The 22,783-nt window shown below is 42.5% G+C and overlaps 1 long non-coding RNA gene across 1 annotated transcript in view; it reads left to right on the top strand.

The window, feature by feature from the left end:
• Positions 1-391: 391 nt before the first annotated feature.
• LOC142826502 (uncharacterized) overlaps positions 392-22,783 on the top strand; it is a 43,249-nt gene continuing 20,857 nt past the window's right edge. Inside the window, exons 1-2 of the long non-coding RNA XR_012900680.1 lie at positions 392-1,771; positions 4,265-4,365. This is a non-coding gene — a long non-coding RNA (uncharacterized LOC142826502). The remainder of the gene's footprint in view (positions 1,772-4,264; positions 4,366-22,783) is intronic.

The raw sequence follows: 22,783 nt of genomic DNA, 5'->3' as shown, positions 1-22,783 counted from the left end.
ATCTCAAGTGACAATTCTTAAAGGAGCCCTTTAAATAAGAAAGGAATGATGAACTCCATACTTTCATTTATACCTGGCTTTTCCTTTTTTGTTTGTCTGTTTGTTTCAAATTCTCAAATAAATTTCTCTCTCATCACTGATTTTTGCAATACTATTGCTCATCTTTAAAAAATGGGCACCAATGCACTTTTACCTGGGTTTTGGAATGGAAAGTATTTCAAAGCTTGCTTTTTTTTTTGTTTTTTGCAAGCATTGTTAAAAACAGGTGTTTCATAAAAGGAGTTGTATTACTACTGAAAGATTTAGAATCACGCATATCAGATGTGTGGTCAATGTTTCTCATTCATTAAACAGAATCCGGGGTAAGTCCATCAGGAATTGCTGAATGACCTTCTATAAAAGCCACACAAATATTCCATATTTCATAAAATGTGTTGCATGCCATTAACTAAAACAATGTTTTCAGAAATGTGGGAAAGAGGTACGAGCAAATCATACCAATGATTTTAAATTATTTTGCCTGCAAGCCTTACACTTTCAAATCTTATCCTTTACGGAATAAAGACATAGAGTCAAATCCTCTTCCCTGATTTACACCAGCTGATGAACTAGCTCAGATTTAGAGGGTCTGAAAGACAGTGATGCCATATATTTTTGGAGAGCTCAAATCACATACCATCAATGCTTATCTAGGTATTTTCTGTAATATGATATTGCTGAATGTATTTCAGGCTTTTACCATTATAGGTTGGAAAATATGTGGGAATGTTCAATGGGTCAACAAATGCACATCAAGCTAAATGCCTGGAACATGAGCATTGCAGAGCTTTGGTAAGCCACACTAATGACCATGAAACCCATTGAAAATGAAGGAATGTTGCCAGTTACTAAGCAGTCTTGCACACTCTACGGAGTTTATCATGAGTCTCGTGTTATTCCTTAAAGCCCAGATCCTGGAGTCGGATGAATATATAAGACTTTTGGGTTGTTTCTAGCTTTCATGGTTGCAGAGAGAAGTTGGAACCTATGAACTTTGAAAGTTCAAACATGATATAAATAAAAATAGTCCCAAATGTACTTTTCTATGGAACTCATGATTTGTAATTCAAGCACATGAGTTTTTGGGGACTGATTAGTAGGATTTGAATCATGAAGACTGGCAGAACTGAGGATGGCACTTGTTCCTGCAAAGTGTAGAATTCTTGTCCTGCGGTGCCCAGCGATATAGAATGGTAGGACAATCCAACAGCAATGTAGCTAATGGGACTTTGCCAATGATTTTAATGAGTCACTGCATCACTGCGAGCTGGACATCCCAGGGTACTACTCACAGTTGAAAATGCTGGCTTTTGTCAGTAGTTGAACATACCAAATAACAGCAATAACTCAAAGTGCAATTGGCTGATTTATTTTGCAAATTGTCATGAAGAGTTTTTATTGTGGGTGGATCTCAGTGCACCAGTGGGTAGATCTCAATGCACCAATTTCATACTTACCCTGCAGGCCAATTTATGGCCACAAGTCTGGCTGCTTGTTTCATCCCATTACCCACTCTTGCATTTTGGGGGTTAAAAGTACCGGTGAATCAGAAGAGTGTAGCTGATTAATACCTTTATCTTACTGTCTACTGACCATGGGCAGAACTCCACAGAGTTCACAAGGGCTCTGTATGAATACAGGGCTCTCACTGTGCCGGTCACATGAGAATTTACTGGGAACTGCGGTGCTGCCCATGCAACTCAGGATCAAGCTTTCTGAAGTCTGAAATAGGGTGAGTAAACTTGCCCTCTCCATGCTGAAGCTCGGGGATGTGTAACCAGTGACCTGGGGAGGCTGGCTAAACTTTGGCCCTTGAGGACAACTGTGTTAAGAGGAAAATGTGAATTTGATCTGAGCTGAATGTATTTGTTCCTTGAGTTGTGACTTTGAAACAGAAACTTTGTCACTACAGGCAGGGGGGTTGAGATCCAGGACCTTCCGGTTTCTCTCCCAACACTCCCCTGCAGCATCAGCAGCTGCTGTTGTAGGAGCTAGGAGTTTTCAGAGTAACTGCTGCTGTCCTTCCTTTCTGCAGCTGTCCCACTGGTCAGCTGCATGTATGGCAAGTCAGGAAGATTTTTTTTCTAGTGACTTTCACACTGCCAGGCTTCAGAAGCCCCAGGGAGAGCAACGTGGGAGCTTGACTGGCTTTGTCTTGACCTGGGACAGCCCAACAAGAAAAGTTCTCCTCAGAGAGTGGGGGGCTTCCTCCTGTTGTCCACAGTGCCAGCCAGGAAGCTGCAATCCTCCCCTCCTCCAATCCTGATGGGTGTCTGCTTGGCTTTGTGAAATGAGCAGGGACTTGCTCTGGTTCCTGGTGGGATGGAGGCATGAGGTGACTGGTCTGCTCCAACAGAGGTAAAGGGTTGAAAAGGCAACCGACATTGACCTTGCTGTCCTTTTTGTGGGGGACAGTCCTGCCATGGGAGGGTTACACAAGTTGTTGATGGGGAGTGGCATAAGAAGCTTGCCCTAATATTCCTCAGTGTCTCTTAGGCCTGGTCTACACAGTTAGGTCAATGCAAGACAGCTTCCACTGATTTCAGTATGGAAGTGTCTACTCTTAAATGTTGCTGTTGCCAATGTAACTGCCCACTATGCCAACTTCATACCTCCACCTCCATGAGCAGCGTAGAGTCAAGGTCAATGGAGTGAGGTCGACACAGAGTTAGGGTAGGTACTGTGTTGTTTATGTCTACTGTTACTGGCTTTCAGGAGCCGTCCCACAACGCCCCACACTGACAGAGGAATTGATGCACATATTCCTGGTGAGGACATGCACAGCTGACACTAGGAGCAAAGTGTAGACCCACACAAGTAATGTAATTACTCTGGTGGTTGTAAGTCAATGTAAGTAAAGTTGGCTTCGTTTTGTAGTATAGACAAGGCTCCAGAGTCTGGGACTGCAGTGAAGCCCCATGCGACCCATGGCAACCTAGGAGTGGGGAAAAAGAGGAAAGTCATGAAACAGCACCTAGTAATGATCCTTACAAGCTATTCTAACTTGTGCCAGCTGACCACAGTCCCCAAGAGTGCACAGGACACCAGAGGATAAGCAGGTGGCAGGGCAGCCCAGCTGCTCCCTCTCCTTCTCCACAATATGCCAGGTGTGCCAGGAGCAGTGGGGAGGCAGGTGTAGGAATTGACTATGCCAGTTACAAGATTGCTGGGAACTGCCCCACAAGAGGAATTGTGAGTGGCTTCAGCTCCCTTTGTATCAGCTGGGCTGCAGAATAGAAGGTGCATAAGGCAGGCAGTCTTTCCTACCGCATTCACGGTGGCCACCTGACCTTTGTTTAATATGTTTTGCCCTCAGTAGGAAAAGCAGGACACCAGGGAGACTTCATTTTCCTGCATGTTGAGTTTGGCCCACCTCAGGAATCCTCAGATGAAGTGCCGGGGGTCACTACCTTCTTATCCAGCCCACAGTTAAATCTCTTTCCCTCTAGCTCCACAGAAGAAACATTCCCTGAGTGATACATTTGCTACAGAGGAACCATTTTCTAAATGTTTGAAAGACTTCAGCGTGGGCGAGTACATGCCCTTTAAGAGCCGCATTCACCATGGTTTAAGATTAAAGGCAGTCTGCTTAACAGCATAGCTGACGGCATAGAGGTCTGAGCATAAGGGTCGTGTTGGGAAAGCAAAAGGCTTAAAGCTAAGGAATAAAGCATGCAGGGGAAACTCTCAGGATCCTTTGCATCTGTGCTTAGGGTAAGTGTGACTGCTGGAAAGCAAAAAGCCATGGGTGATCAAGGCACAGAGAGGAAAGAATGAAATTGACTGGGATTAATAGAAACACATTAAATTTAAACTTTTAAAGGGATATGACTCAATTCGGAAACCATATATTTTATACCAGCAGGTGATCAGTCCTTTGTGCTGCCCTAGAAAATAAGTGAATCCTAACTTCTCCAGCTGTGCTGCAGTGAATTTACTCTCCCCACTTGGCTATGCTACTACAGGTTGCATTTATGGAGCCCTACCTTTTTGCCTCCTAGATCTTACATACTCTGCTGGTATGGCTTGTGAGTTTTATGAACCCTAACAAGTTTTCCTATGGAGGTTACATAGGGCCAGAACTTACACTGTCATAAATTGGCCCATCTTCACTTCAGTCAATAGAGCTATGCAGATTTGTACCAGCTGAAGATTTGGCCCATAGAGTTCTACCAGGTGCCTAAGCATGATTTATAGGATGTCTTATATGACTTCTTTTTTTTAGATTCACTCCATATTAACTACTTCTGCACAGCCAATCACAGAAGTTCTACAGTCTCCAGAGACCTTCAGTGGCAGCGGCTTAGTGAGTCAAATTCTGACCAGGTATTACTCCAACTTTTCTACTCAATCTTAATAAAAGTAGTCCCTTGCATTAATTTCTTAATGGGTGTCACAAGGAGGAAGGCGAAAATTTGTTCCTCTTGGTTTCTGAGGACAGGACAAGGAGTAATGGGCTTAAAGTGCAGCAGGGGAGGTTTAGATTGGACATTAGGAAAAAATTCCTAACTGTCAGGGTGGTCAAATATTGGAATAAATTGCCAAGGGAGGTGGTGGAATCTCCCTCTCTGGAGATATTTAAGAACAGGTTAGATAGACATCTGTCAGGGATGGTGTAGGTGGAGCTTGGTCCTGCCTTGAGGGCGGGGGGCTGGACTCGATGACCTCTCGAGGTCCCTTCCAGTCCTATTATTCTATGATTCTATGATTCTATGATTAGTGATTAATGCTCTACATTGCATCATAGAGACAAGGTGGGTGAAATATTATCTTGTATAGGACTCATTTCTGTTGGTGAAAGGGACAAGCTTTTAAGCTCTATGTAGTTTGATAGCTTGTATCTTTTGCAAGCCGAAATGGATCCAATAAAAAATATTATCTCACCCACCATGTATCCTGGGACCCACACAGCTACCGCAACACTGCACAACAATAATACATTGCTTCATGAAATTTCTGAGTTATGAGTGGACAAGAAGAGTTCGAATGATATTTAAACACTGAACACACTTTTTTCCTAGTCCCATATTCCAAATATCTCTTGTCGGCTTAATCTTATATTTGCAATAAAAAAAAAATTATCCTCTGGCCAGAGACAACATGTCAAATATCAGGCAGAAAAGAGATGCTTAGTAAGAGAGCTAGAATGATTCCATAATTATACTGTAAAAAACGGCTATCTTAAAAACCAATAGAATTTCCATAATGAGCAATGCCATCTTAGGGCCTTAAGTAATGCTCACTAAAGTCAAAATGAGATTTTCCATTAATTGGACATTGGGTATCATTCATTATTTCTTTCTATTCTATTTCTTTGGCCTCTAGAAAGTGGTAACTTGGAGGAAACATTGTCCTACATCTTGTTCCTGCTGGCATTGGCATCTAAGTCCCATATTCAAAAATGACTTAGAAATCTAAGTCTCAATGAAAGTCAAGGGCACAAAATGCTCAACTCGCTTAGGAAAATACGAGTAAGGATAATTGTCACTGACGACAATTTTAGCCAGAGCAACTAGGAAGTTTATGGCAGAGTTAGAACTGAATGCAGATCTCCTGATTTCTTAGCCAATGCCTTAACTACACCACCAATCATTCTCTCACAACTCCAGCTTACTTGCCGTGATATAAATTGTCTGTAACACAATGGTGCTATCCCAGTGTGAATGTCATATGATAGGAAATTCAGGTTGTAAAAGTTTTATTTTATTTATTTTTACTTTTTGCGCACCCTATACAATTTCCAGTTCCTCTGGTGCTAATCCCATCAAAAGCCATGTCCCCTTCTAAACCATTAGTTTTAGGGATTATCTGTTTTAGGGTTTCACTGTAATTCAATAGTTAAATATAAAAACTGTTGAAATTGTGCCATTCGCACTACAGTATGGTGGAAGGAGAAAGAGAGTGTCCCCTTTCCAAGGGGCAAACTGCAGGACAGCAAGGGGGCTCAAGAAATTCTACAATGAGGAATTTAATGTCAGGCATCTTTCAGGGGGTTGGTTACATCATTCTTAAATTAATTTGAAACTAGATCAGTCAGGAACTAGGCACCAGCCCCACAAATGCAGGAGCATTTGCAAGAATGGTTTGTTTCTCTGTTCCCGTTAAGTCTCCGCCCCTCCTCTCATCACTGGAAGCATAGCACATTGAGGCTTTTGTCAGCCATTGATTCCCCATGATGTGAATGTGTCCTGTTTCCCCAATGCTGCAAACCAATGTCAGGGACAGCACCTACACCAGTGGCATTTCTGTTATGACAATTAAAGGTTGAGTTTGCAGGATGAGGTTCTTACAAGGGGATAAAGGAAAAGTCTGCATTTTCCCTTGTGAATTTTTTAGTCTTAATTACAGTTTCTTTTTCATATAAGTCAAGGAAAGGCTGTGAAAGCTGATCTCATTCTCCTTGAATAGGAGAATCTTTGAAGTGGCAGGAGAGAGATTTTCAGTGAAGGAAAGGGAGATAAAAAGGAAAATAATATAGTAGAAAGGGAGATGGAGCTTTGTGATAATTACTTTAAATGGAAAAATAGGGGAGATAATTTAAATATTTAGGTAACATTGAGCAAACAGGCTTATTTCACTCTAGAAACACAGACATATGGAATAAGAGACAGGAGACACAATTCTAAATGAGCTACAGACACCTAGATCTGGTTCTAGAAAGGAGGCTTGAAGGAGACCATACAACAAGCTGGATGGGTGGAATTTCCATCCTAATAGGTTTTTAAGGCCCTGGCTGTGATGACTTAGTTGGGTCCTGACTTGAGCAGGGGGCTGGATGATATGGCCTCCTAAAAATCTCTAAGGATAGAGATTCCACCCATCTAGCTTGTTGCATTGTCTCTTTCAAGCCTCCTTTCAAGCCTGTTTGCTCAATGTTACCTAAATATTTAAATTATCTCCCCTATTTTTCCATTTAATCTTCTATGATGCTATGATTCTTCTATAATTTTATGATTATCGTAAACCAAACTGGGAGAGGCATATCGATTCAGGAGGCTCTTTCCTGTGTCTTTACATTTCTGGTGTTCCCTAGCTTTTATGAATCCAAATTAAATCCATAGAATTACTTTAATACAATAGTTTTCAACTTTATTTACTGTTCTGGCTACATATCTCACCCTCAATGCATTATATGGATCACATCCAATATTACTTGTATGGTTCTGAGGATGTCACAGTTATGGCTGATTCAGCCAGAAGTAGCTCCCAGGCTTGGGATGAGAACCACTGGTTTTAACCCATTCACTTATAGACATTCCCCTGTGTCTGATGTTGCTGAACTCAATAGTATATCTGGATATATTTGCTACAGTCAGAAGCACAGTTCTACCTGACTCATTCAGACAGAGTCACATTTAGTATAAGAGTATTAGTTGCTGTAAATACATATTAGGAACCAAATCCTCATCTAGCATAAACTGGTTTAGTTCCCCTGACACCAAGGGAGTCATGCCATTTTACATTAGCTCAAGCTACATTATTTTGTAAAAGACTAGACAGACTCACATTTCTACAACCTCTTCTTCTACAGGTGCCCATGTCTGGCAATACTTGACATTAGTTTTGAAGTTCATTTTTGATGTCCCTTTCCACCAATGCCATGTATTAAAGTTATTAAAACAGGTTAAATGCCACTTCCTCCCATGTGGTCTTTCCACCCATGTTTCTATCTTCCATAAAACATCAACTTTCAGAAACAAAACCACCCACTGAGAGGAGTAGGGAAGGTTAAGAACATAAACATAAGAACGGCCGTACTGGGTCAGACCAAAGGTCCATCTAGCCCAGTAGCCTGTCTGCCGACAGTGGCCAGCACCAGGTGCCCCAGAGAGGATGTACAGAAGACAATGATCAAGCGATTTGTCTCCTGCCATCCCTCTCCAGCCTCTGACAAACAGAGCCCAGGGACACCAATTCTATCCCCTGGCTAACAGCCTTTTATGGACCTAACCTCCATGAAATTATCTAGCTTCTCTTTAAACTCTGTTATAGTCCTAGCCTTCACAGCCTCCTCTGGCAAGGAGTTATTCTATAGTTGTACATTAAGGGATTTCTGAGACCCATCCTTTGAAACATCTAGAAATGGGATGCCAGACCTGATAGATCCCACCAAGGAAATATTTTCACACATTGTATCACATGGTTAACTTGTTAAGAGGTATCAGCGTAACAGAAACATGTATCTGTGATATTGCCACAAAATACAAGGCTAAACTTTCAAATCAGTACTGTTCCACTAAAGTCATTTCAGACAATGCCTACATAGAATATGGAACTCAAACCTACACCAATTTGTGGCAGTCAAGAAGATTGAAAGATACAAAGGAGAAATTGAATAATGAGAGCACCCAAAGTTATAATAACTAAAACTATCAAAACAAATTATAAAGGGATATTAACCTCATACTTCAGGGCTTAAGACACTTTCAGGCATGTGACTCTCATGATGCACTGCATCAGTTCAGTTGGGTAGACTGCCATGCATCATGGAAAATATAGCCCAGCCAGGAAACCCAACCCATAGAGGAGAATGGGGGAATGGGTCACTCAAAATCTAGTTTAAAAAAGGTACTACAGCAGATCTGGTGAGCACAGACCAGGAGAGTCAACGGTCATCTGGCAGAAGGGTTAGGACCAGAGCAGCGAGTGTACCACATTATACCCGCCCCCTCAATCCTTCAAACTGCCTGAGTGGTTGTGTGGTGCTTTGGCAGTGATTTAAAGGGCCTGGAATACCAGGTGCCATTGATACTGCAGAAGCAATGGCAGCATCCAGAGCTGTGGGCCTTTAGAATCACTAGACCCTGGGACAATTGCCTCCATTTTCATCCCTCCACCCCCGTCAGCGAGCCTAGCACAGACTAATGTTGCACTGACCAGAAATGAAACATTTCAGTACAGTTTGGTTAAATGAAACACTCCAGTTTGGGTCAACACTCAGAACAAAATATTGTATTGATTTTTGTCATGAGCAAATAAAAAAGAGTTACAGGACAAATTGCAATTGGAAAACTGTTTTCATGGATAATTCCTGACCAGGACATTAAACTAGATGGCCCATTGGTCTCATCCACTGTTGTAATTCTTATATTCCTAACAGCCATGCAGGTTTAGAGCAGCTGAACCTCTTTCCCATGGTACATTATATATCCCTCTTAACCTACTTCTAGGTTACAACAGTAAGGGTGTGTTAGGTAAGAGTTCTATCAAAGTTGTGATAGGAATGAAATGTGCAAATTAAAATGTCTATTTTCTGTCATTTTTTATATCAGTTCAACAGATTTTATTGAAGCATATTCATGGGGTTTCTCGCTTTCTTCACAGACCATGTTTGATTTATTGCATATCACTGCACTTGGTCACTGTGCAGGGAATGTAAGAAATGCACTTACTAAGTAATATAAAAAGGCTACGGCCACTGAGGACAAAATGACACAACCAAACAGTAGGGAGCTCAGTGAGAACTTTGGCTGCATTCCACTCCCATTCTATTTAATAACTTCGTCTAAGGGACTTCAAAGAGTGGCCATCCATCTCCATCCAAGTGTTGAAATTAAGTTCAGCGAAATGTATTACTGTTCCTGGCTATGCTGGTTATTGCAGACTTCTTGCAAGCAGGCATGATGGGGCCAACCCTGGGCCTGAGGCACAGTAAGCAATCTGTGAGAAAAGGCATTCTGATGACAACGGGGATGGTGTCTTCATCCCCACAGCCCTGGAAGGATGGCAGAGTTATTAAGCTGCTGTAGCCTGCGGGTCTGCAAAGCTGCTACATGAGCCAACAGATTCACATTGGTGCAGGGGCAGATTTACAATGAAACATACTGTGCCAGGAACGGCCCCTCTGCAATGCCATGGAGCACACAGGACTGGGCAGTCCAGCACCAGGTCTGGCACCCCTCTCCATGCACGGGGCAGCCGCTCTGCAGGGGGAGGGCATTCCTCCTAGAAGAGAGGGCTGTGGGTGTGCGGGGAGGGGAGAGGAGAGCAGGTAGGCTCACCTGCAAGCTGTAGCCTCAGGATAACCATCGAGAGCCAGCAAGCAGCGTGAACATGGTCTGGAAGGGTTCAGAGAAGCCCGGGGCAGACACACAGCCAGCCAGAGAAAAGCAGCACTTTGAAGCAGGAAAGTGCCACTTCTCTCGGCTGTAGGCTATGCATCTGCTCCGTGCTCCTCTGAAGCCTTCCAGCCTTGTGCTGCTGGTCACCAATTGGCGAGTGGCAGCTGGCCACAGGATGGGGAGGGCAGCTGGTCGTGGCTGCCTGCAACAGGGATGGGTGCGGCCGGGGGATGAAAGCCAACAAGCTGCACAGCCAGCAGGAAAAAGCCATACTCTGAAGCGTGAATGCACCGCTTCTCTCCAGCCATTGGCTACATGTCTGCACTGCACCCTCCTACTGAGTCCTCCAGCCCTGGTAATGTTGTGCTGCTTTGGCTGCTACCCGGTGAATGGCTGCTGCCCATGGGTGAGCGGGAGAGTGGCTGGGGGATGGAGAGCCCAGGGTGGGAGGGTGGTCATGTGGCTGGTGGAACTGTACTCCCCCTCACCTTCAAGTAGATAAATTGAATAAGTTTCTTCAGAGGAAGTTAACTTTTATTTTTCTATTCATGCGTCATCTAAACATTTTATTTTTGCACATTTTCCACATTAGCTTAATGCAAATACAAGCTTTCATCTGGACCAGAAGTTCTCAAAGGCTACTTCTACACAGCTTCCCTCTTCTGCAAAGCCTATGCAAATGAAGCGTGGATTAGCATATTGCCACGCTTCATTTGCATAATTAATTAGGGGCAATTTTTGGCAAGAGGATTTTGCGCAAAAAGGAGCTGTGTAGATGGCTCCTTTTTGCACAGAAACCCCCTTATTCCCAAAAGCTGTTCTTCCTCATTTTTTCAGGAAGAATGGCTCATGCACAAGAGGGGTTTTTTGCACAAAAAAGCTGGTGCCTTTTTGCGCAAAAACGACTCCTAATTAATTATGCAATTGAAGCGCGGCAATATGCTAATCCATGCTTCATTTGCATAGGCTTTTGTGGAAGAGGGAAGCTGTGTAGACGTAGCAAAGTATGCTCCGAGAACTCCGTTCTGGTGGACTGAGGAAAGATTATTATATTTGTTGTTGGTTTTGTAAATTGCTCTTCTCCAAAGTACTTTACAATAGTTAGCTAATGGTACAAACAATACTTGGAAAGATCATTAAGTGGTCCACTGAGACCCTCAGCAATTTTCAAGTGGTCTGTGAAAAAAAGTTAGACTACAATAACAATACAATACCTCATTTACTTATTACTTATAGAAGGAGGGTGAAGAAAAAAGAATGAAAAATGGGAGGGGCAGGAAGGGTGAATGTTCTTTTTCTTGTCTGGGTCCCCAGAGGGGCCCCCAAAATAAAGCTGAGCATAGGGCCCCACTAATTCTGAATCTGCCACTGCATGGGTGTGGCTATGATGCTATCCTAGGACCTAGGTTCAAGTTCTTGTTCCATCAGATTTCCTGTGTGACCTCAAGCAAGTCATTTAGTCTCTCAATTCCCCATTTGTGTTACAGGATAACAGCACTTCTCTAAATCACAGAAGTGCTGTGAGGAGAAATATATTAGCTTGTCACATGCTTAATGTTCATTTGTAGTTTAAAATGAAAAGCATCCATGTTCAAGGGTTGCCAACACTTTTGCAGGTCCATAGGATCCTACCCATTATGCACTGGCATCATTCCAATTCTGCGGAAACCAAGACCTCTGCACATGTGATGAGTGCATAAAATTGGAGCAGAATTTGCCTCACTGAGCATAAACCATATTTGACTTTATAAAGAATGATTTAGCCAACTTAGAATTAAAGACTATATTAGTTGATCAGATATGGTCTGGACAAATTTGTCCTTTCTCTTCTTGCTGCTTGAAAACACTGGGAAAGAGAAGGCAGTCACAAATACCATGTTTATAAGATGGATGTTCCATAGATAGCACTCCATGGATTTACCCAAGTAGCGCTCAGGCTGTGAATTTGCACTTCACAAAGAGCTGCTTAAACTTTGCATGGGTTTTCACCAGCAAGATATGAATTGGGTCTATTATCATTATTGATTGCTTTTATAATAGCTCCATAATCAAGATCAGAGGCCCATTGTGTTATCAGCTGCACATATGCAAAGAAAGAGACTCAATGGGTCCCTGATTGTATTTTTGTACAATTTAAATAGATGAGATGTGCAGTTGAAGGGAAGGAAGAAAGCATGATCATCAAGATCAAGAGATGGGAGAGGGTAGCAAACAGATGTAATGGTTTATTCTGCTGAAGAAATAATTGTGGCTAACTTGAGAAATAACTGGGTAATTTCAAACTACTGTTCTTCATAAAATTGCACCAGGCAGTAACTTTTCTGTTGGGCTCTGATGCACTCCAATGGTAATAAATGGAGCGCTGTATGTCTAAGCTGCTGAGCTGAGATCTGACGTTAACTCTTGACCCTCAGATGAAAGGAAAATTCAATATCTCCTGTTACCATTACCAATATTGACTTTTCTCCTCATTATTAAAGAATATGTTTAAGTCTCAATCCTCATGGCATCACCCTCTGTATGGATCAATAACAGTTTTCATTTCTACTGTTTCTTTTCACTTTGTCTGGATCTGATAAGCCACAGCCCTCAGGGACTGAAAGCCAAACAGAAGCAATATTGCAAAAAGCAAGCCCAGGGATATTTTTCTAGATTCTTCTCATGACACCATGCTCAATGTACTACTGTCACACGTACAGTACGGTATTTAAAATGTGCAGTCTGATTTTACTGTACATCTATTAAACACTCAAAAGATGCAAGCAAACATAATGGAAGCATAGCCCACTAGTGAGAGTATATGGCAGCCCTTTCTTCTAGTCTACATAGTGGAATTGTCACAGCTCCCTTTGTTGTGCCTTGGCTCTTTAACTCAACCTGCAGTGGTTTGTGCACTTAAATGTGGGGATCCCTGGTTCAAGCCCCACTCTGCTAGCACAGATGCTGGAACTGGGGGGTGATGCTGAATCTTTGAGTCTTGAAGTGCTTTCCATCCTCACAAAGTCCAAAATGTTGCCCATAAAGGCAACAATAATCTAATGTAAATGACAAATAGTAGAGACCTAAATGCAGACTCTGCTACACTTACTGAAGATTAGCAGCACCTGATGCCATAAGTAGTCCCAATGAAATCAATGGGAGTTACTCCTGGAGTGAGGTACTATTCTGTATGGCTGTGTCTACACTGCACCCCTTTTCCGGAAAAGGGATGCAGATTAGACACTTCGGAATTGCAAATCCGCGGGGGATTTAAATATCCCCTGCAGTATTTGCATTTACATGGCTGCCGCTTTTTTCCGGCTTGGGGATAAGCCGGAGAAAAGCGCCAGTCTAGATGCGATTCTCCGGAAAATAAGCCCTTTTCCGGAGGATTTCTTATTCCTACTTTCAAGTAGTTTGCACCTAGGCACAACACCATGGTGAGAGGTAAAATGATATGGATGGTATCACAGCCCAGGGCATAGGCAGTCATGCTAGCAGTTGCAGTCAGGAGAGCGGGCCAGGAACGAGACTGGGAACAAAGCAGACACTGAAGCAACCACAGGTGCATTTATAAGTGTTGAGTGGCTGTTGACTAAATGCAGCTGCTGGGCTGGAGAGCACATCTGCAGGTTCTGCCAGCCAATCAGGTGGTCTGGCCAATCATGTGATTCAGCTGCAAGACAGCCATGATTTCTTTCTGTTCCCCCATGGGAAGATGGAGCTAGCTGGTCCCAGGCTCAGCTGCAAGCCCTAATACCTGACACAGCCCCACTGCCCTCCCTAACAGAACTCCCCCTTCAAGTGCTGCCAGGTATCAATCCTTTTGATTTCACTCTCCAAAGAGCTCCACTGAAGTCTGATTTCACTATAACCCCCAAGTTATCATTGGAGGTGGGGCATGTAAGCCGGGGGTGTTATCTTATTCTGTAGATTTATAAGCAAAATACACAACATCTTCCAGCACTACTGTACACTTATTCAATTAGGTTTAATTTCTTGGAATTTACAGCAAAATGTATTGAATTAGCTAAATATCAAATGTATTTCCTTTGAGCATTTTATTAAATTAAATGTTTATAAAATATGTTGGAAACTGAGACACTGACCCCAAACACTAGGTACTGTACAAGAGTTAGCTTGTTCCCATGATGAAGGCACTGTATTTGGATGCTGGAGACATGGATGCTCTTCTGGATTCTACCATTGCCTTTATTGGGCAAATCACAGTCTGTATCACTTGCATTCTCTGTTGGTTGGTGTTGCCAATTGATACTCCAAAGATATATTGGCATTAGAAAAAGTTCAGAAAAGGGCAACTAAAATGATTAGGAGTTTGGAACAGGTCCCATAGGAAAAGAAAATAAAGAGACTAGGACTTTTCCGCTTAGAAAAGAGGAGATCAAGGAGGGATATGATAGAGGTATATAAAATCATGAGAGGTAAGGAGAAAGTGAATAAGGAAAAGTTATTTACTTGTTCCCATAATATAAGAACTAGGGGCCACCAAATGAAATTAATGGGCAGCAGGTTTAAAATAAATAAAAGGAAGTTCTTCTTCGCACAGTGCACAGTCAACCTGTGGAACTCCTTGCCTGAGGAGGTTGTGAAATCTAAGGCTGTGTCTACATTGGCACAATCTTGTGAAAATACAGCCACTTTTGCACCAAAACTTGCTGCCTGTCTACACTGCCCGCGATTTCTTGTGAAAGAACACTGACGTTCTAATGTATGAAATCAGTGCTTCTTGCACAAGAACTATGATGCTCCCACTCAGGAATAAGTTCTTTTGTGCAACTGTTCTTGCGCAAGAGGCCAATGTAGACAGGCAACATGAATTTCTTGGCAAGAAAGCCCTATGGTTAAAATGTCCATCAGAGCTTTCTTGTGTAAGACAGTGTCTACACTGGCATGGATGCTCTTGCGCAAAAACACATCTCTTGTGCAAAGGCACATGCCAGTGTAGACGCTGTCTTCTGGAATAATTTTTGCACAAGAACTCTTCCACAAAAGAGTTCTTGCACAAAATCATGCCAGTGTACATGTAGCCTAAGACTATAACAGAGTTTAAAAAAGAGCTAGATAAATTTTTGGCGGTTAAGTCCATTAATGGCTATTATCCAGGAGGGGTAAGGAATGGTGTCCCTAGACTCCGTTTGTCAGAGGGTGGAGATGGATGGCAGGAGAGAAATCGCTTGATCATTATCTGTTCGGTTCACTCCCTCCAGGGCACCTACTATTGGCTACTGTTGGCAGAGAGGATACTGGGCTGGATGGACCTTTGATCTGACCCAGTATGGCCGTTCTTATGTTCTTATGTTCTTTGGGACTAGGACTGTCTCTTATGTGTTTGTGCAGTGCCAGGCACAACTGAACTCCAATGTGGGTCGGGGCTTTCAGATGGTAAAGTAATACTTACAAATTCAGTGAGCAAGCCTTGCAATCTCATACTGAAGTCTCAACTCTGGCTCAGAGGAACTGTCTTGAAGAATATGACATGCATTCACATTTATTCAGTCCTTGGCTTCCCTACTAAGATTGCCTGTTAATGATTTTTCCCACAAGAAATTGGACTGAGCCCACCAAATCATTTCTCATGAGCCACCATACAATCATCCTGTAGTAGAAACCAAGATTAAGTCACTGCCAAAAAGCAGATGGTCTGCACTATATTAACACACTGGTGAAGGACACATTCCCTGTTTCCTGAGGCCTCATGCCCTAACCTCCAAATTTAAGTGTTAAGGTACATCTACACTATACGCTTATTTTGAAATCAGCTATTCAGGAAGTAATACTCTGAAATAGCTTATTTCAAAATAGCACGTTTACACTACAGGGAAGCCTCAACATTAGTCCAAGGCAGGCCACCCTAATGTGGATGCACTACCTCAATTTAGAGTCCCAGGAAGCACTAGGGAGTAATTACTTTCAATGGCCCTGGGGAAGAGTTATTTCAAAATAGCAGCAGTGCAGCGTCCACACTAAAGCTATTTCAAAGTAGCAATTTCAGAAGAGACATTATTCCTTGAGGCATGAGGTTTACAGAAGTCAGAATAAGCTGTCCATTATTTCGAAATTATTTAAAAATAATTGAATCACTGTATAGATGCTCGCATTGTTATTTTGAACTAACGTCAGTTATTTCAGAATAACTGTGCTGTGTAGACGCACCTTACGCATTTAAAGATGGAGATGGAAGAAATTTAGTTATTTTTTCTGAATACTTTTGCAATAGCTTAAACAAGATTGTGAATAAATTGTATGTGAAATATATTGACAAAAGCCAAATCATTTAGACCACAGAAACTCAGTCTTTCCTGTATATTGGATTATATTAGTGTGAGGATTTCACAACAGTGAAGACTAGTTCCTCTGTCATTGTTGATTTCTGTTTACACAGCTCTAATCCTGCAAACATTACTCTCATGAGCAGTGCCATAGAAATTACTACAACTATTCATGTGGATGAGAATGGCAAAAACTGGCCCTTAGATTTATTGGCCAGAGTCTGCCAAATTTACCCCTTGGTGTTTTCATCTTATGCCACATTGAAATCAACACAACTGCTGGTGGAGGAAGATGCTACTCAAGGGATGTGTCTAGACTACAGGGTTTTGTCGACAAAAGTGGACTTTTGTCGACAAAACTAAACCTGCGTCTACACTACCGCTGAGTTCTATTGACATAACGTCGACAGAACTCAGCAGTTTTGTCGACGCTGGTAAACCTCATTTTAAGAGGAATAACACCTTCTGTCAACAGAGTTCTGTCAACAGAAAGCATTATTGTATCTAAACTGTCCTTTGTGTCTACACTGCCATGTCGACAAAGCAGCTTGCTTTGTCGACAGAACTGAATGTAGTCTAGACGCTCTTTGTCGACAGAAGCTTTGTCGACAGTATCTGTCGACAAAACTTCTGTCGACAAAAGCCTGTAGTCTAGACGTACCCAAGGGGAATAAAGATGGCATTATCTGGCCTGTATGATTTACTTCTTTGAATGCCTTATAGAAAGGAACTCATATATCGGCCCTGATTCAGAAAAGCACTGAAACGTGTGCTTCAGTTGTATTAAGCTGAGAGGTTTAATCACATGCTTAAGATGTTTGTAGAGTTAGGGCTCTAGAGAACAAAACCTGTTTATATTGGGAACATACTAGAATGAATGCTTCCCCCCCAAAAAAATTTCAGTGCTTTGAAATATGCCTAGTACAATTTGATTTACAGCAGGCCTCTGTTTCAAGAGCAGTTGATCTGTCAAGGGGAAACAAAATAAATTCACTGTATAAAAAGGTTTCCACTGTGCTGTTAAATTCAGCTATAAATTTTTAAATCCCATAGTGATTTTTTAGATCAAAGCAACTTTGTATTTTCATTATGTAGCCACTATTAGGGTATGTCTACACTACCCCGCTAGTTCGAACTAGCGGGGTAATGTATGCATACCGCACTTGCTAATGAAGCCCGGGATTTGAATTTCCCGGGCTTCATTAGCATAAGCGGGGAGCCGCCATTTTTAAATCCCCGCTGCTTCGAACCCCGTGTAGCGCGGCTACACGGGGCTCGAACTAGGTAGTTCGGACTAGGGTGCCTATTCCGAACTACCGGTACACCTCGTTTCACGAGGAGTACCGGTAGTTCGGAATAGGACCCTAGTCCGAACTACCTAGTTCGAGCCCCGTGTAGCCGCGCTACACGGGGTTCGAAGCAGCGGGGATTTAAAAATGGCGGCTCCCCGCTTATGCTAATGAAGCCCGGGAAATTCAAATCCCGGGCTTCATTAGCAAGTGCGGTATGCATACATTACCCCGCTAGTTCGAACTAGCGGGGTAGTGTAGACATACCCTTAGAGAGGAAACAAATCACCAAATATCCTGCAAAGCAGATCAGAAATTATGATCTGTCATAGTAATTCCAGTCTCCCAGCTTCCCCCTTATTTTTTGTACTGTTTCCAAACCTTCCTCTGATAGGCTACACCCAGCAACAGAGTTAAGCTTTCAAATACAAATACCTAAGGTATGCTTCAAATGCGTTCCATGCTATTATGGGATGTTTAGCAAAACATACTGGGGAGACAGTGCAGGAGAGGAATGGTTTTTTTCCTTTATTTTTAATAACTTTGTAAATGTACTTTTGTGTAATTACTCATAACTATTTCCATATGTTTTAAAAAAGACTTTCAGAGAGAGAACTGTAGACCCACACCGTAATCTAAACACCTTAATGACAAAAATAGAACTGCAGGGTTGTTTAACATCTCAGGCTCCAAAGACCTTCTGACAGGAGAAACTCTTTCAGCAAGAGTATCTTAGTGGCACGTATTAGCTACTCTGCTACTGAAAATAATACACATTTATGCACTGCGGGAATGCCTGGGAAACCTGAAAGGAGAAGATTGCCGGGAACACTGAAAGCACCAGACTACAGGAAGAAGACCAGAATTCCATTTTGTGCACTGCTGCTTTTGGGGAAAGTGATTGGGTAGGAAGAAATCATTTAAGAAGATAAGAACGGCCATACCGGGTCAGACCAAAGGTCCATCTAACCCAGTATCCTGTCTGCTGACAGAGGCCAATACCACATGCCCCAGAGGAAGGGATCACAACAGGTAATCCTCGCATGATCCCTCCACTGTCACACATTTCCAGAGAAACAGGGGCTATGGACACCATTTCTACCCATTCTGGCTAATAGCCATTGATGGACCTAACCTCCCTGAATCTATCTAGCTCTTCAGCTTACTTCAGAATAGCTACACCCAGGGGCTCGTCTACATTGGCCCCTTTTCCGGAAGGGGCATGCTAATTTTTCAGATCGTAATAGGGAAATCCGCGGGGGATTTAAATATCCCCCGCGGCATTTAAATAAAAATGTCCGCCGCTTTTTTCCGGCTTTTAGAAAAGCCGGAAAAGAACGTCTACACTGGCCCCGATCCTCCGGAAAAAAGCCCTTTTCCGGAGGATCTCTTATTCCTACTTCGAAGTATAAGAGATCCTCCGGAAAAGGGCTTTTTTCCAGAGGATCGGGGCCAGTGTAGACGTTCTTTTCCGGCTTTTCTAAAAGCCGGAAAAAAGCGGTGGACATTTTTATTTAAATGCCGCGGGGGATATTTAAATCCCCCGCGGATTTCCCTATTACGATCTGAAAAATTAGCATGCCCCTTCCGGAAAAGGGGCCAATGTAGATGTAGCCCCAGGATTCCAGTGGGAATGGTAAGGGTGCTATTTACTCCCCACTATTAAGGACATAGGAATGGCAATATTGGGTCATATAAAATATTCATCTAGCCCAATATCCTGTCTTCCAACAGTGGCCAAATCCAATTGCCACAGAAAGAATAAACAGAACAGATAATCATCAAGTGATCCCTCCCCTGTCACCCATTCCCAGCTTCTGGTAAATTAAAACTCTAAGGACACCATCTCAGTCCATCCTGGCTAATAGCCATTGATGGAACTATCCTCCATGAACTTCTCTAGTTCTTTTTTGAACCCTATTATAGTCTTGAACTTCACAACATCCCCTGGCAAGAAGTTCCACAGGTTGACTGTGCATTGTGTGAAGAACTACTTCCTTTTGTTTTTTTAAACCTGCTTGTCAACTTGTAAGCATGCCTTGTCCCAAGACAGCATGGCCCAATGCCTACAGTTTGTAAATTAGTCCATCAGCCATTCAGTAATACAGCCTTATGGCCAAAGTCTACGAAGTATCCCTTGAGTCACAGGGCAGCAAGGCCCAATAGCCAAAATCTATAATGCCGCCCTTGGACACAGGGTAATATAGCCTAATAGCTAGAGTCAAAGGAGTTGGGGGAGAAGCCCCACTAGTGGGGCCTGGCACCCTATTCCACCAGGTCCAGGCCTAGGACCTTGCTAGCGGGGGGAAGTGGTTTGCCACTTGCTCAGTAGGAAATCTCACTGCAACACATTGAACTCACTCATGTCAGAGATACCCCTCATGCACCTTCCCTGGGTCACTTTCTACAAGTTCTGGTGTTGGGGTTATCCACATAATTTCAGGGTTCTCAGGCTTTGTACCATCAGTCTCCTCAGGTGGCTCTGGAGTCTTGATACAGTCTCCAGGGTCTCTGGTTCCCATCCTCTGGGTTTCTGGCTGGTCCACCTCTGGAGCTGCTCTAGCAGGTTGTTCCCCTTCAGCATCCAGCCTAAACTGAGCTAAGATGCTTCCTTTTATGCTACCTCATCCCTTGGGGTAGTGCAGCTGGTGGGTGGGACTTCCTCCACCTACGGGGCATTAAGGCCTCCTGAGAAGGAGCATATAACAATTGTTTATGTATTTTCTCCACACCAGTCATGATTTATAGGCCTTGATAATATTGCCTCTTTTCCAAGTTGAAAAATCCCAGTTTTATTAATTGTTCCTCATATGGAAGCCATTCCATGCTCCTCATTATTTTGTTGACCTTTTCTGAACCTTTCCCAATTCCATTATATCTTTTCTGAGATGAGGCAACCACACCCACATGCAATATTCAAGATGTGGGTGTAACATGGATTTATACAGTCAATATTATATTTTCTTATTATCTATCACTTCTTTAATGATTCCCAACATTGTTTGCTTTCTTTGCAGCTACTGCTCATTGAATAGATGTTTTCAGAGCACTGTTCACAATGACTCCAAGATCTCTTTTTTTGCGTGGTAACAGCTATTTGGGTCCCCCTTACTTTATATGTATAGTTGGTATTACATTTTCCAATGTGTATTACTTTGCATTTATCAACATTAACTTTCATCTAACATTTTGTTACCCAGTTTTATGAGATACTTTTGTAGCTCTTTGCAGTCTGCTTTGTCAGCTGAAAATTTTGCCACCTGTTTACCCCTTTTTTAGATCATTTCTATCTTGAACAGGACTAGATCCAGTAGGTATCCCAGAGGAACAACATTATTTACCTTGCTCCATTCTGACAACTGACCAAATACTTACTATTTCCTACCTTTAAACCAGTTACAAATGCTCAAGAGGACCTTGCTTTTCATCCTATGACAGTTTATTTTGCTTACGAGCCTTTACTGAGGGAGCTTGTCAAAGGCTTTCTGAAAATCTAAGTGCACTATGTCCACTGGATCCTCCTAGTCCACATGCTTGTTGATTCCACTGAAGAATTCTTATAGATTGGCGAGACATGGTTTCCCTTTACAAAAACCATGTTGATCTTTCCCAACAACTTATGTTAACTTGTGTGTCTGACATTTGTGCTCTTTGCTATAGTTTCCACAGTGTCCACCAGTTTGCCTGGTACTGAAGTCAGGCGTAACAGTCTGTAATTGTTAGGGTCACCTCTGGAGCCCTTTTCAACAGTTGGCATCACATTAGTTATCCTGCAATCATTTGATACAGAAGCTAATTTCAATGACTGGTTACATATGACTGTCAGTAGTTTTCACATTCACGAAGTGCAAATCACAGTCTAGATGTAACACTGGGGCATGCCTGTAGCTGCTCACACTCAGTAGAGAACCACAGATGTTTCCTGACCTCTTTTGTAGTAAAGGGCCAGATTGTGCCACCCCTGTTCATGCTAAGAGGTTCTTTACTCCCAGTGGGACAGCTACACAGTGAGTTGCTTCTGGTTGTAAGTAAGAATAGCAGAATCTGGCCCTTACTTCAAAACACTTATTCACCAGGGGCTAGACTGCAGGTATACATCCTGCCCATTCTGGTAAGAGTGGTAATAAGTGCCAACGGCTTCTATCAACTGGTCATGCTGGCTCAGTTGTTCTGGCTACTGCACTGAGAATGGGTGGAGCCAAGGCCTGTCCACTCCCATCCTTCTGTATACAGGAAGGTGTTTCAGGAATGAGGAGGAAATATTATGCCCTCTCAGATCTCTAAATAGCTACAAAAAGATACAGCCTTGCCCCTAGCACACTACAGTGGTATGCTATTTTCAGTCACCCCCCTGCTCTGCCTCAATAACACAGAGCAACGATGATGATTAATCGTTAAGTCCAAAATTACAGAGGTGATCCTGTAACTCACAAGAATGGTGAGAAGTCCCACTGAAGCCACTGGAGTTACACCAGAGTATTGGTTTGCGTGGCCAGGCTCTGTGTTTATTCCAGTTGCCAAATGTGAAAAGCACAGAAATGCGGCACTACAAAATGCCAATGCTGGGTGTGATGGCATCAAGATCAGTGGCAAAAATAAAGCTACATAAAGATACAGACTGCCCCACTATCCCCAGAGTTTTGATTTGCTCGAATAGCTTATAGCCATTTGGCTTACTGAGAATCATTCATAGAACAGTTAATTAAGATTCTGCGATCAATTAGCAAGCTCAGATTCCACTTTTTGTAACCAAAAAGATGGCAATTATTTATAATTCCATGAAGATTGCTTCCATGTGTACTTCACAGCAATTAGTGGTTATATTCATAATTTATTAATGCTAAAGACTTGAACAAAAACCAGGAATCCACCTACTGACATCACTCTGAGTTGTGTTATTCCATATTATGATAAATTAACCATTTAAGAAAGACACACAGTTGTGCATGCTGCATTAAACCTAGCAGCCAGCATTAAAACACAGCAAATATTTTCAATCTCACAATGGGTGGCACTCAAAGGAGAGGTTTTTATGCAGCAAACCAACGGAACAGCTATGCTGCTTCATGTTGCAAAGAGAACTGCTGCTTCAGGTTCCCTTGTGCTTCAGGGAATAAACCAGTCT

Source organism: Pelodiscus sinensis, chromosome 1, assembly GCF_049634645.1.
Source record: "Pelodiscus sinensis isolate JC-2024 chromosome 1, ASM4963464v1, whole genome shotgun sequence".
In the NCBI taxonomy this organism is placed as follows: domain Eukaryota; kingdom Metazoa; phylum Chordata; order Testudines; family Trionychidae; genus Pelodiscus; species Pelodiscus sinensis.
Note: the sequence above shows the minus strand (reverse complement) of the source record. Positions and strands in the feature narration are given on the sequence as shown.